Here is a 13,191-nt window from a genome sequence, read left to right on the forward strand (position 1 = left end):
CAATAGGCTTGATGTTGTCGGAGACTCGAAATCACAACCAACATTGTTAAAACTCTCGTCATATCTCGTCTCGACATGCCAAAGCATTGGTGGAAATGACATGCCAAAGCATTGGTGTAAATGACATGTCAAAGCATTGGTGTAAATGACATGCTTTGGATACAAAAAATAATAGCATCTTTTGGTGTCCACGCTCATATAAAATTCATCGAAGAAGATGCTAAAAAGATGACATGCCAGATCACTTTCACCCATGATTGAATGACATCTTTGGCATCTAACATTTTGTTGGGTTTACTAATAACTTTTAAAGAAAAAGGTGTAGATTCCTAAAATTTTGCACAAATGTTTCTTATATTAGTGGACAGTGTGGGACTCAAACTGGGCCACATAGACCCGCGGTTTCCTGTAGCGGTCATGTAACGATGGCTGCCGTTTTTATACCCTCCACCATAGTATGGAGGGTATATTAAGTTTGTTTTTACCTTTGTAACTCATTTAAATACTCATTTGCGACCCTATAAAGTATATATATTCTTGATCAGTGTAAAATTCTGAGTCGATTTGTGCACGTCCGTCCGTCCGTCTGTGGTAATCACTCTAGCATCCACAAAAATGGAGATAGAACGCTGAAATTTTGGGAAAATGCGTCTTTTGTTTGCAGGCAGGTCAAGTTCGATGATGGGCTATATCGGTCCACGTTTTGGTATAGCCCCCATATTACGGTACCCCCGATTTACGGTATTTTGCCGTGTTTAGCTATATTTTAAGACCGATTTAGCTATAATTTGACATTTAGTGTTCTTAAGTGTCAATAAACTTATATAACAAAAGTTGTGGACATAGGTCCACGTTTTGGTATAGCCCCCATATAACGGTACCCCCGATTTACGGTATTTTGAAGTTTTTAGCTACATTTTCAGATCGATGTAGCTATAATTTGACAGTTAGGGTTCCTATGTGTCAATCAACTTATATAACAAAAGTTGTGGACATAGGTCCACGTTTTGGTGTAGCCCCCATATAACGGTACCCCCCGATTTCCGGTATTTTGACGTTTTTAGCTACATTTTCAGACCGATTTACCTCTAAAGTGACACTTAGGGTTCTTAAGTGTCAATAAACTTATATAACAAAAGTTTTGGACATAGGTCCACGTTTTGGTATAGCCCCTATATAACGGTACCCCCGATTTACGGCATTTTGACGTTTTTAGCTACATTTTCGGACCGATTTAGCTATAAATTGACATTTAGGGTTCTTAGGTGTCAAAACTAGTGGACGTAGATCAATGTTTTGAAATAGTCCCCATATAACGTTACCGCCCGATTTCAGGTATTTTGACGATTTAAGTCGCATTTCTAGACCGAATTAGCTATAATTTGATATTTAGGGTTCTTAGTGACCAAAAAACTTATATTCGAAAAAATTATGAATATAGGCCTCCTGATTTTCGGTATTTTGAGACTTTTACCTACAAGTTTTAACCGAATTAGCTGTAATTTGAACATTTGAAATTTGAAGTTCTTAGTGGTCACCACACCTCTCCACCAAAATTGTCTGAAATTTTGGGAAAATGCGTCTTTAGTTTGAAGACATGTCAAGTTCAATGATGGGCTATAACGGTCCACGTTTTGGTATAGCCCCTATATAACGGTACCCCCGATTTTCGGTATTTTGACGTTTAGGGTTCTTGCATGTCAATAAACTTATATAACAAAACTTGTGGACATAGGTCCACGTTTTGGCAAGAAAGGTCGATGAATTCATAAAGCTCCCATATAAAAGTACCTCCCGATTTTCAGTAATTTGATGATTTTAGTTACAATATTCAACCGAACTAGCAGTAATTTGACATTTGAAGTTCTTAGTGGTCACAACACATCTCCATAAAAAATTTTCAACATAGGTCCATGTTCGGATATAGCTCCCATATAACGGTACCTCCCAATTTTTAGTAATTGACAATTTTAGCTACAATTTTTAACCGAACTAACTGTAATTTGACATTTGAAGGTTGTAGTGGTTACCACACAACTGCATCAACAATTTTCAACATAGCACCAATATAACGATACTTCCCGATTTTCGGTTCTTTGAGGATTTTACTTAAAATGTTTAACCACGTAGGTCCATGTTTTGGTATAGCCCCAAAACAAACTCCCGATTTTCCGTACCTTAGCTTTATTTCTTCGACGAACTTTCTGTAATTTGAAATTTAAAAGCCAACAAAAATTCTGCAACAAAAATTGTTTATTAAAGTTCATATTTTCTTATAGCCCACATACATATGTACCTCCGAACTAGCTGTTAATGGCATTTGAAATTCCCACGTTATGTACCGATTTTCGGTATTTTGTGGATTCTAGCTAAAATTTTTAACCGAATTAGGAGTTATTTGACATTAAAGGCTCTCATCAAAAACTGGTTTAGGGTTCCTATGTGTCAATAAACTTATATAACAAAAGTTGTGGACATAGGTCCACGTTTTGGTGTAGCCCCCATATAACGGTACCCCCCGATTTCCGGTATTTTGACGTTTTTAGCTACATTTTCAGACCGATTTACCTCTAAAGTGACACTTAGGGTTCTTAAGTGTCAATAAACTTATATAACAAAAGTTGTGGACATAGGTCCACGTTTTGGTATAGCCCCTATATAACGGTACCCCCGATTTACGGCATTTTGACGTTTTTAGCTACATTTTCGGACCGATTTAGCTATAAAATGACATTTAGGGTTCTTACGTGTCAAAACTAGTGGACGTAGATCAATGTTTTGAAATAGTCCCCATATAACGTTACCGCCCGATTTCAGGTATTTTGACGATTTAAGTCGCATTTCTAGACCGAATTAGCTATAATTTGATATTTAGGGTTCTTAGTGACCAAAAAACTTATATTCGAAAAAATTATGAACATAGGCCTCCTGATTTTCGGTATTTTGAGACTTTTACCTACAAGTTTTAACCGAATTAGCTGTAATTTGAACATTTGACATTTGAAGTTCTTAGTGGTCACCACACCTCTCCACCAAAATTGTCTGAAATTTTGGGAAAATGCGTCTTTACCCAGCAAACCAATCTTACCGACTTCGTAACGAAATCGGAACAAAATGTCGGACGTATCGTCCGAAATCGTAACGATATCTTAACGAAAGTTGTATGAAGTGGTTGACATAATTTCGGAACAAAATGTCGCAGCGACATCGGATCGATTTCGGTCTGATTTCGTAACGAAATCTGAAGAAAATCCTTAAAAAATTCGGAAAGGAAATTTCTATCCGACATTCGTTCCGAAATCTGAACGAAATCGGTACAAAATCTGAACTATTTCCTCTCCGAAAAATCGTTTAGAAATCGGAACGAAATCTGAACGACTGTGCTTCCGAAATTGTTCAGACGTGTCGGACATCAGACATCTGGTTTGCTGGGTAGTTTGAAGACATGTCAAGTTCATGATGGGCTATATCGGTCCACGTTTTGGTATAGCCCCTTTATAACGGTACCCCCGATTTTCGGTATTTTGACGTTTAGGGTTCTTGCATGTCAATAAACTTATATAACAAAACTTGTGGACATAGGTCCACGTTTTGGTATAGCCCCATATAACGGTGCCCCCCGATTTACGGATTTTGACGTTTTTAGCTACATTTTCACGTCGATTAAGCATTTAAGGTTCTTAAGTGTAAATAAACTTATATAACAAAAGTTGTGGACATAGGTCCATGTTTTGGTATAGCCCCCATACAACGGTACCCCCGATTTATGGCATTTTGACGTTTTAGTTACATTTTCAGACCGATTTAACTATAAATTGACATTTAGGGTTCTTAAATGTCAATAAACTTATATAACTAGTGGACATAGGACCATGTTTTGGAATAGCCCCCATATAACGTTACAGCCCGATTTCAGGTATTTTGACGTTTAAATTCACATTTCTGACCGAATTAGCTATAATTTGATATTTTGGGTTCTTAGTGACCAAAAAACTTATATTCGAAATAATTATGAACGTAGGTCCATGTTTTGGTATAGCCCCATATAACGGTACCTCGGTATAACGGATTTCGGTATCCCCATATAACGGATTTTCGGTATTTTGAGAAATTTACCTACAAGTTTTAACCGAATTATCTGTAATTTCAACATTTGACATTCGAAATTCTTATTGGTCACCATACCTCTCCACCAAAAATTGTCAAGAAAGGTCGATGTATTCATAAAGCTCCCATATATAAGTACCTCCCGATTTTCAGTAATTTGATGATTTTAGCTACAACATTCAACCGAACTAGCAGTAATTTGACATTTGAAGTTCTTAGTGGTCACAACACATCTCCATACAAAATTTTCAACATAGATCCATGTTCGGATATAGCTCCCATATAACGGTACCTCCCAATTTTTAGTAATTGACAATTTTAGCTACAATTTTTAACCCAACTAACTGTAATTTGACATTTGAAGGTTGTAGTGGTTACCACACAACTGCATCAACAATTTTCAACATAGCAACAATATAACGATACTTCCCGATTTTCGGTACTTTGAGGATTTTACTTAAAATGTTTAACCACGTAGGTCCATGTTTTGGTATAGCCCCAAAACAAACCTACCGATTTTCCGTACCTTAGCTTTATTTCTTCGACGAACTTTCTGTAATTTGAAATTTAAAAGCCAACAAAAATTCTGCAACAAAAATTGTTCATTTAAGTTCATATTTTCTTATAGCCCACATACATATGTACCTCCGAACTAGCTGTTAATGACATTTGAAGTTCCCACGTTATGTACCGATTTTCGGTATTTTGAGGATTCTAGCTACAATTTTTAACCGAATTAGGAGTTATTTGACATTAAAGGCTCCCATCAAAAACTGTCAACATAGGTCCATGTTTTATTATAACCCCTATATAACGGTACCTCCCAATTTCTCGCTCACCAAAAATTGTCAACATACATAGTTAGATATAGGCACCACAAAAAAGGGCCTCCCGAATGAAGCATTTTATGTACATTATCTGACATTTTAACGTACCCACTTAAAGTTGGGGACAGGAATGAAAACTAATTATTCCATTTTTGTTCAGAATATTTTATGGTGGAGGGTATGAAAAGTTCGGCCGGGCCGAACTTAACGCTTTTTTACTTGTTACGTTTTACATTAATTTTTCAATCGATTTTGATACAAATTGGTATATTGAGTTTTCAGCGGATAGAAAACTTATGTACAAAATATTTTCAATATAGGTTCGCGTTTTGGAATAGTTCCAAAATGTGCCTCATCGAAATAATGGTTTTAGACCCCAAGTATGTTTGGACGAAATGTGTTTCAGACAATTTGGAGTTGATTTAGCCATGTCCGTCCGTCTGTCTGTCTGGCTGGAGCGCACCATAACTCTCGAACGGATCAACCAATTCGGTCCAAAATTTGGCTTTCGTAATATTTTGTCCAAACTTAATTCAAGTTCGAAGATGGGTTATATCGGCCCACTCCTTCCGGTACCTCCCCCACTAAAGTTCGGAAATGTTCGGAAAATTTGTGCGCACGATAACTCTTGAAGGAAGTAACCGGTTTGGCCTATACTTTGCAAATCGTGAAATTTCTGCCAGACTTAGATGATGTTTCAATATGGACTCAATTGGTCCACTACTTCGGGTACCTCCCACACAAACTTTTGGATAAATTCACTTCAAGACCTGCTCTCGAATCACTTTGATTTTTGTTAAAGCAACTTGCATTCGCTGCCTCAATTACGACAATAAAATTTTTTCAGGGGCAAGTCCATACTTCTTGAGAAAACAGCCCGAAAGTTGTAAAAAACCCCTGTGGCACCATATGTATTAGCCGGAGAGCTCGAAACGAATACTGCGTTCGTCCACACTTTGAATATTGTAATATTTCTTCGAGTATTAGATGAAATTCGAAGGTGGTACTTATAGGTCCACTCCTTCCGGTACCTCCCCCACAAAAGTTCGAACATATTCGCTAATCGCTAATATGGTAAGCGCGATATCTCATAGACGTAGCAACCGATTTGGTCCAAACTTAGGATATCTAAATATTGTCGAAACTTAGTTTATGTTCAAATTTGGACCCTATCTGTCTAATCCTTGTGGTACCACCCACCCAAATGTTCAACATTTTTGCGTGGTTAATGGTCTGTTCGAGGATCCTTTTGAAATTTTTACCAAAGGTATCTATCTATCGATATCCCCGCTAACTTTTGAGCTTTAATCCTATTCATACTTTTGTCTGTTCATACGAACAAAATTTGTATTTCCATCCACACATGCTGAGGGTATATATCTGTCGGCAAAGCCAGCTGATGCTTTTTTACTTGTTTTATCTTCAGCTACAACTTGCAGACCTATCAAGCTCGAAGTAGTTTGTCCGCATTTTCATTTCTTTTTGGGTGTGAATGTAAAACTAAAAAATTTAAAAAGGCCATTTCACTAAATGGGGCTGGTTGAAAATGCAATGGTGAATAAATTAATATAAACCCAATCAAGAATATATACAGGGTAGTGTTCCCCGAAGTGTTTATTATTAAAATTAAACGTTTGACGGACTTAAAGAATTGATTAATTTACCGAAGTGTTTACCAATTTGGTCTGTCCTGTACAAACTGTGTCCAAATATCCTAATTTTAAACTGTTAATATGGATGTGAATTATTATACTTATGTAAATGTGAATTTATTGTAATATATGATAGGGTGAATATATTTGGTAAAACAAGAAAAAAATTAAAAAATTAAGAAGGGTGTACGATCAAACCAAAGAGCATACTTCGTTGCCGATCACTGCCTTCATATAGGCAAGCTTCGAAACCGATTGAATATAACGAAGAGTGTGACAGATCACAACACAATGGCGGTAAATCATTCTGAAAATTCCCAAGTGCTTGATAAAAGAACTACTCCATTTTATTTATAATTCATTTATTGTAATGTAGATCGTTATTTTTAATGGACTACTTACACACTTTTTTTTAACTTTGAGAGTTGGCATATAAAACTTCCCTTTTAAGCCAAGATTATAGATAGATTGTTTCAGGAGACAAATAAAACACTTTTTTTACATTTCATGAAAATCGGTTTATTATTATTATTATTTTTTTTTTAATATTTAAATTTTTCTTCAGTAAAATGACATTGCAATTAATAATATTTGTGTGAAATCGTTACATGCTAAATAGAAATAAGGTAAATAAATTAAAAATTCCAGTTTTCTAAATCTCTTTTACACAAACTTTACATTTGACTTGACATACGATTAGTTTTTACAATTCGGTCATGAATTCCTTTGAAAGAGAAGAAGAAAAAAGGCTACAAATAATACGTTTTTCGCATATAGAAAGGATTTTTAAATGATACACTTACCAGGCCTTTGTACGTGTTTGTTACTCCAACAACAATCTGGATCATCATCCGAAAACTCCAAATCATGTGTGGTGTGTACTTTAAATTGAGGATCATTGACTTGTAAACGTCAACGTTTACTTAACATCAATTTCGTTAATTCTTCATATTTGTCGTGTAAATAGTCACCTTAAAAGAGAAAAGAAAGTGGTGAAATAAAAAAACCAATGAAATAGTGGTGACGTTAAATAATATTAAGCAAAATAATAAAACATTTTCCTCTCAACCAATCTTTTTAAAATCGCGGTTATACAGAAGTAACATTTATGTAGTCGGTATCCAATGTAGCTCGAAAAAAATGTCCACTATACATTTAAAAAAAAATTTCTTCAGAAAATATTCTCAAAAATTCTTCAAATTTATTTGTAAAATATTCATGCTTAAAGGTCTTTAGAAAACATTCTTTAAATCACAAAAAGCCTAAAGTCTTTTAGAAAAGATTTCTTTAAAATTCGAGATTAGGTCTGTTCTATTTTTGGAAATTATCCCCTTTAAATAATAAATAAAAACCCCAAGAAATTTGTCTAAAATAATAATAATAATAATAATAATAATAATAATAATAATAATAATAATAATAATAATAATAATAATAATAATAATAATAATAATATTAATAATAATAATAATAATAATAATAATAATAATAATAATAATAATAATAATAATAATAATAATAATAATAATAATAATAATAATAATAATAATAATAATAATAATAATAATAATAATAATAATAATAATAATAATAATAATAATAATAATAATAATAATAATAATAATAATAATAATAATAATAATAATAATAATAATAATAATAATAATAATAATAATAATAATAATAATAATAATAATAATAATAATAATAATAATAATAATAATAATAATAATAATAATAATAATAATAATAATAATAATAATAATAATAATAATAATAATAATAATAATAATAATAATAATAATAATAATAATAATAATAATAATAATAATAATAATAATAATAATAATAATAATAATAATAATAATAATAATAATAATAATAATAATAATAATAATAATAATAATAATAATAATAATAATAATAATAATAATAATAATAATAATAATAATAATAATAATAATAATAATAATAATAATAATAATAATAATAATAATAATAATAATAATAATAATAATAATAATAATAATAATAATAATAATAATAATAATAATAATAATAATAATAATAATAATAATAATAATAATAATAATAATAATAATAATAATAATAATAATAATAATAATAATAATAATAATAATAATAATAATAATAATAATAATAATAATAATAATAATAATAATAATAATAATAATAATAATAATAATAATAATAATAATAATAATAATAATAATAATAATAATAATAATAATAATAATAATAATAATAATAATAATAATAATAATAATAATAATAATAATAATAATAATAATAATAATAATAATAATAATAATAATAATAATAATAATAATAATAATAATAATAATAATAATAATAATAATAATAATAATAATAATAATAATAATAATAATAATAATAATAATAATAATAATAATAATAATAATAATAATAATAACAATAATAATAATAATAATAATAATAATAATAATAATAATAATAATAATAATAATAATAATAATAATAATAATAATAATAATAATAATAATAATAATAATAATAATAATAATAATAATAATAATAATAATAATAATAATAATAATAATAATAATAATAATAATAATAATAATAATAATAATAATAATAATAATAATAATAATAATAATAATAATAATAATAATAATAATAATAATAATAATAATAATAATAATAATAATAATAATAATAATAATAATAATAATAATAATAATAATAATAATAATAATAATAATAATAATAATAATAATAATAATAATAATAATAATAATAATAATAATAATAATAATAATAATAATAATAATAATAATAATAATAATAATAATAATAATAATAATAATAATAATAATAATAATAATAATAATAATAATAATAATAATAATAATAATAATAATAATAATAATAATAATAATAATAATAATAATAATAATAATAATAATAATAATAATAATAATAATAATAATAATAATAATAATAATAATAATAAAATAATAATAATAATAATAATAATAATAATAATAATAATAATAATAATAATAATAATAATAATAATAATAATAATAAAATAATAATAATAATAATAATAATAATAATAATAATAATAATAATAATAATAATAATAATAATAATAATAATAATAATAATAATAATAATAATAATAATAATAATAATAATAATAATAATAATAATAATAATAATAATAATAATAATAATAATAATAATAATAATAATAATAATAATAATAATAATAATAATAATAATAATAATAATAATAATAATAATAATAATAATAATAATAATAATAATAATAATAATAATAATAATAATAATAATAATAATAATAATAATAATAATAATAATAATAATAATAATAATAATAATAATAATAATAATAATAATAATAATAATAATAATAATAATAATAATAATAATAATAATAATAATAATAATAATAATAATAATAATAATAATAATAATAATAATAATAATAATAATAATAATAATAATAATAATAATAATAATAATAATAATAATAATAATAATAATAATAATAATAATAATAATAATAATAATAATAATAACATATATTAATAAATATAATATATTAATATAGCTATATTTATATACATAAGAAAATATTTAAAAAATTCAATATAAATATCCTACAGGTAAAATTATTTAACTTACATTGCTACATATTTTGATTATACTATTCGAATCAACAGTAATACATGGTCCAATATCATAAACGTCATCATTGAAATTCTTTTCATCATCGGTACTATCACGTTCGCAGTTATTGTATAAAGCAGAGTCGTAGGAATGAGAATCACGATCACTTTTTAAATGTTGCTATAGTTAAACCACCTCCAGCACCTTTTTATTCTCCCCAACCTCCTGCACCACCATTTTTTTTTTTCGTTGTTTATAAAAGCTGATGTCGCTGAAAGTGGGTTAAGCAGTGTAAATGCCAGAAGACTTTCTGGATCGCGCATATATTCTTGACGCCCATTTCTCACTGCAATTGGTCTTTTAATTTTTGTAGCTGCATAAATCGAGCAATCATTAGTTGTGTCAACGATCATGATCACTTAGTCTAACTTTGAACAATTGCCAATGTTATCTTTTTCGATCTCTTTGGCATTATTTGTTTCAGGTTCTTTTTCTTTTTTACCACATGATAATTCTTGTTCCAAACGACCTGTTGGGTATTCGAATTTTTGTCATCTAGTGATTGTCCATCTCCACAATTATTCGAAACACAGTGACAAAAACCACCCAATGCACCTTTCTGCGATGTTTCCAAGTAGTTCAGCATCGCGTAATTTTGTGAGTTAATCTGTAATAAAAAGAAGTGATAAACTTACTGTTATCCATTTTTACACATGTTACGTAAAAACTATGGCAACAAAACAAAGAAGTTAGTTTACAATTTTTGTTCTTATACAAAAAATGGGGAAATTTTAAGTTTTGGAAATACAATAAAATGAAAGTACTACCGTAGCAATTTATAAATTATATCCAATTCTCCCGGAATTGATAGGAATATTTGAGGAATCTAAATTTTTTTAATCTTCTGTAAGGTATAATTGAAGTTAATTTTGTTTGTTGTATTAATAACATTTTTTGATGTTCAATATAAAGACTTTCTAATCTTCTATTAGAGGCCCCGTTGTTCGTCTATGGGAATATCTTCAGGGTTTCTATAAGAAGATCTTCAGGTCTCCTATGAAAATAACTTCTGAAATAATCTTCTGTATGAGAATATGATAAGGTCATGCGGCTTTCCCAGAAGATCTTTTGGTCTTCTAAGAGAAGGAGAAATACCTATAAGAAGGTCCTCAGAATTTCTATGAGAAGGTCTTCTATGGAAATTTACTTGGTCTTCTACGAGAAGGCATTCCGCTACTCAATGAGATGGTCTTCTGGCCATGTGTGAGAAGACCTTAATGTATCTTAAGAGAATATCATATTGCGGCTTTCTATGAGCAGACATTGTGTTCTTCTATTAGAAGACGTTCTGATTTCCCTTGAGAAATGTTCAATATTTCTCTAAAAACACCTTTTGTTCCTCAGTAGGAACACCTTGGAGTCTAACTGGTATTTTCGCTTTATATGAGATAACCTTGTGGACCGTTATGAGTAAACTTTCTGTTATGAGAAGATTTTTGGTTCTCTTCTATGAGCATACGTTCAGACCTTCCATGACAAGCCTTTCTGGGCATCAATGTTAATAAATTAACATCGTTATTGTGATAGCAATTGGCTAGGCTTTAGTGAAATAAGATATTGTATAAACTCAATCTGTTTTAATGGCAATTATGAACATGGCAACGACTTCTTTACGGTGGTGCTCATAGCTTCCACTTGTTAATTTAATTGTAGTTTCTAATGGTGGTTTTTGTAATGCAATTCCATGCACAGTTATTCCTTAATCCACTGACATTTGTTTTCCACAAAAAAATGTGAAACACTGAGTTTTACCCTCCTGTTGTTTACAAAAAAAAAAATAATTTGAAATTGTTGACAGGAAATCGTAGTTATTTTTACTTTCATTTATTTCCCTGTTTTCATAACCATATTAATTAAAACCGATTTATAAGATATGGACATGATTTTTTTGCAGGAAGTACAACATTTATTTTTCTCGCCTTTTAATCTTTCAATACCCACATCTGTGTTTCTATTCTGCGAATAATTGTTTTTTAGCTCATCTCTACCCAGCAATATGTTTGCCTCCAAAGATGCAGTTAAATTATATGTACAAGTAATCTGGAAGTGCATCCAATTATGCATTTTCACTCATGATTTTTACAAGAGCGTGACTACTGAAAGATGCACTCCATAGCACTGCATTTTAACTAACCCTTTTGCACAGCATTTTAACTGACCCTTGACACTGCATTTTAACTGCAAATGTATGTGATTCTTTGGATTGCATCCAAAAGCGGTTAAAATATGAGGAATGGAGTGCCTTTTTCATGACTCCGTTTGAACTGCATCAAAACATACCGTGATAGAAGTCTACATTGCACTGCTTCCAATTTATTTTGCTGGGTACTTCCTCTTGTTTGCTTATGCGTATTGTGCGTATGCTTTATATTTATTTGCTTTTAGTTTTAGCCCTCAATAATATTCATACGCCATAGGGTCATTGCGAACCCAGCAACATTTGAAGGAAGGGGTTCCATGCGATGACGTGATTTCATAACATCTTTTGTCTTGGTTCAAATGAAGTCGTGAAAGATCCGATGTTTTCATTAGCATTTGAACCAATGCAAAGGAAGTCGTGAAAAATCCGATTTTTTCATCAGCATTTGATCCCATTCCTCGATCCAATAGAGATGAATTTTGTGTTTTTATTTATACAATTTTGTCTAAATATATAAGATTAATTATTTACAATATACTTGATATTGTCGGAGACTCGAAATCACAACCAACGTTGTTAAAACTCTCTTCGTAATGATAATGTCATTGCAAAGGGTTGGTGAAAATGATATGCCAAAGCATTGGTGAAAATGGCATGTCAAGGCGTTGGTGTAAATAACATGCTTTGGGTCCAAAAATGA

The 13,191-nt window shown here is 28.9% G+C and overlaps 1 long non-coding RNA gene across 1 annotated transcript in view; it reads right to left on the reverse strand.

The window, feature by feature from the left end:
• Positions 1 to 7,120: 7,120 nt before the first annotated feature.
• LOC141405343 (uncharacterized) overlaps positions 7,121 to 13,191 on the reverse strand; it is a 161,525-nt gene continuing 155,454 nt past the window's right edge. Inside the window, exons 5-7 of the long non-coding RNA XR_012413181.1 lie at positions 10,307 to 10,958; positions 7,390 to 7,557; positions 7,121 to 7,310 (exon numbers count right to left, since the gene is read on the reverse strand). This is a non-coding gene — a long non-coding RNA (uncharacterized lncRNA). The remainder of the gene's footprint in view (positions 7,311 to 7,389; positions 7,558 to 10,306; positions 10,959 to 13,191) is intronic.

Source organism: Musca autumnalis, unplaced genomic scaffold (genome assembly GCF_047663935.1).
Source record: "Musca autumnalis isolate F117 unplaced genomic scaffold, ASM4766393v1 scaffold_5, whole genome shotgun sequence".
In the NCBI taxonomy this organism is placed as follows: domain Eukaryota; kingdom Metazoa; phylum Arthropoda; class Insecta; order Diptera; family Muscidae; genus Musca; species Musca autumnalis.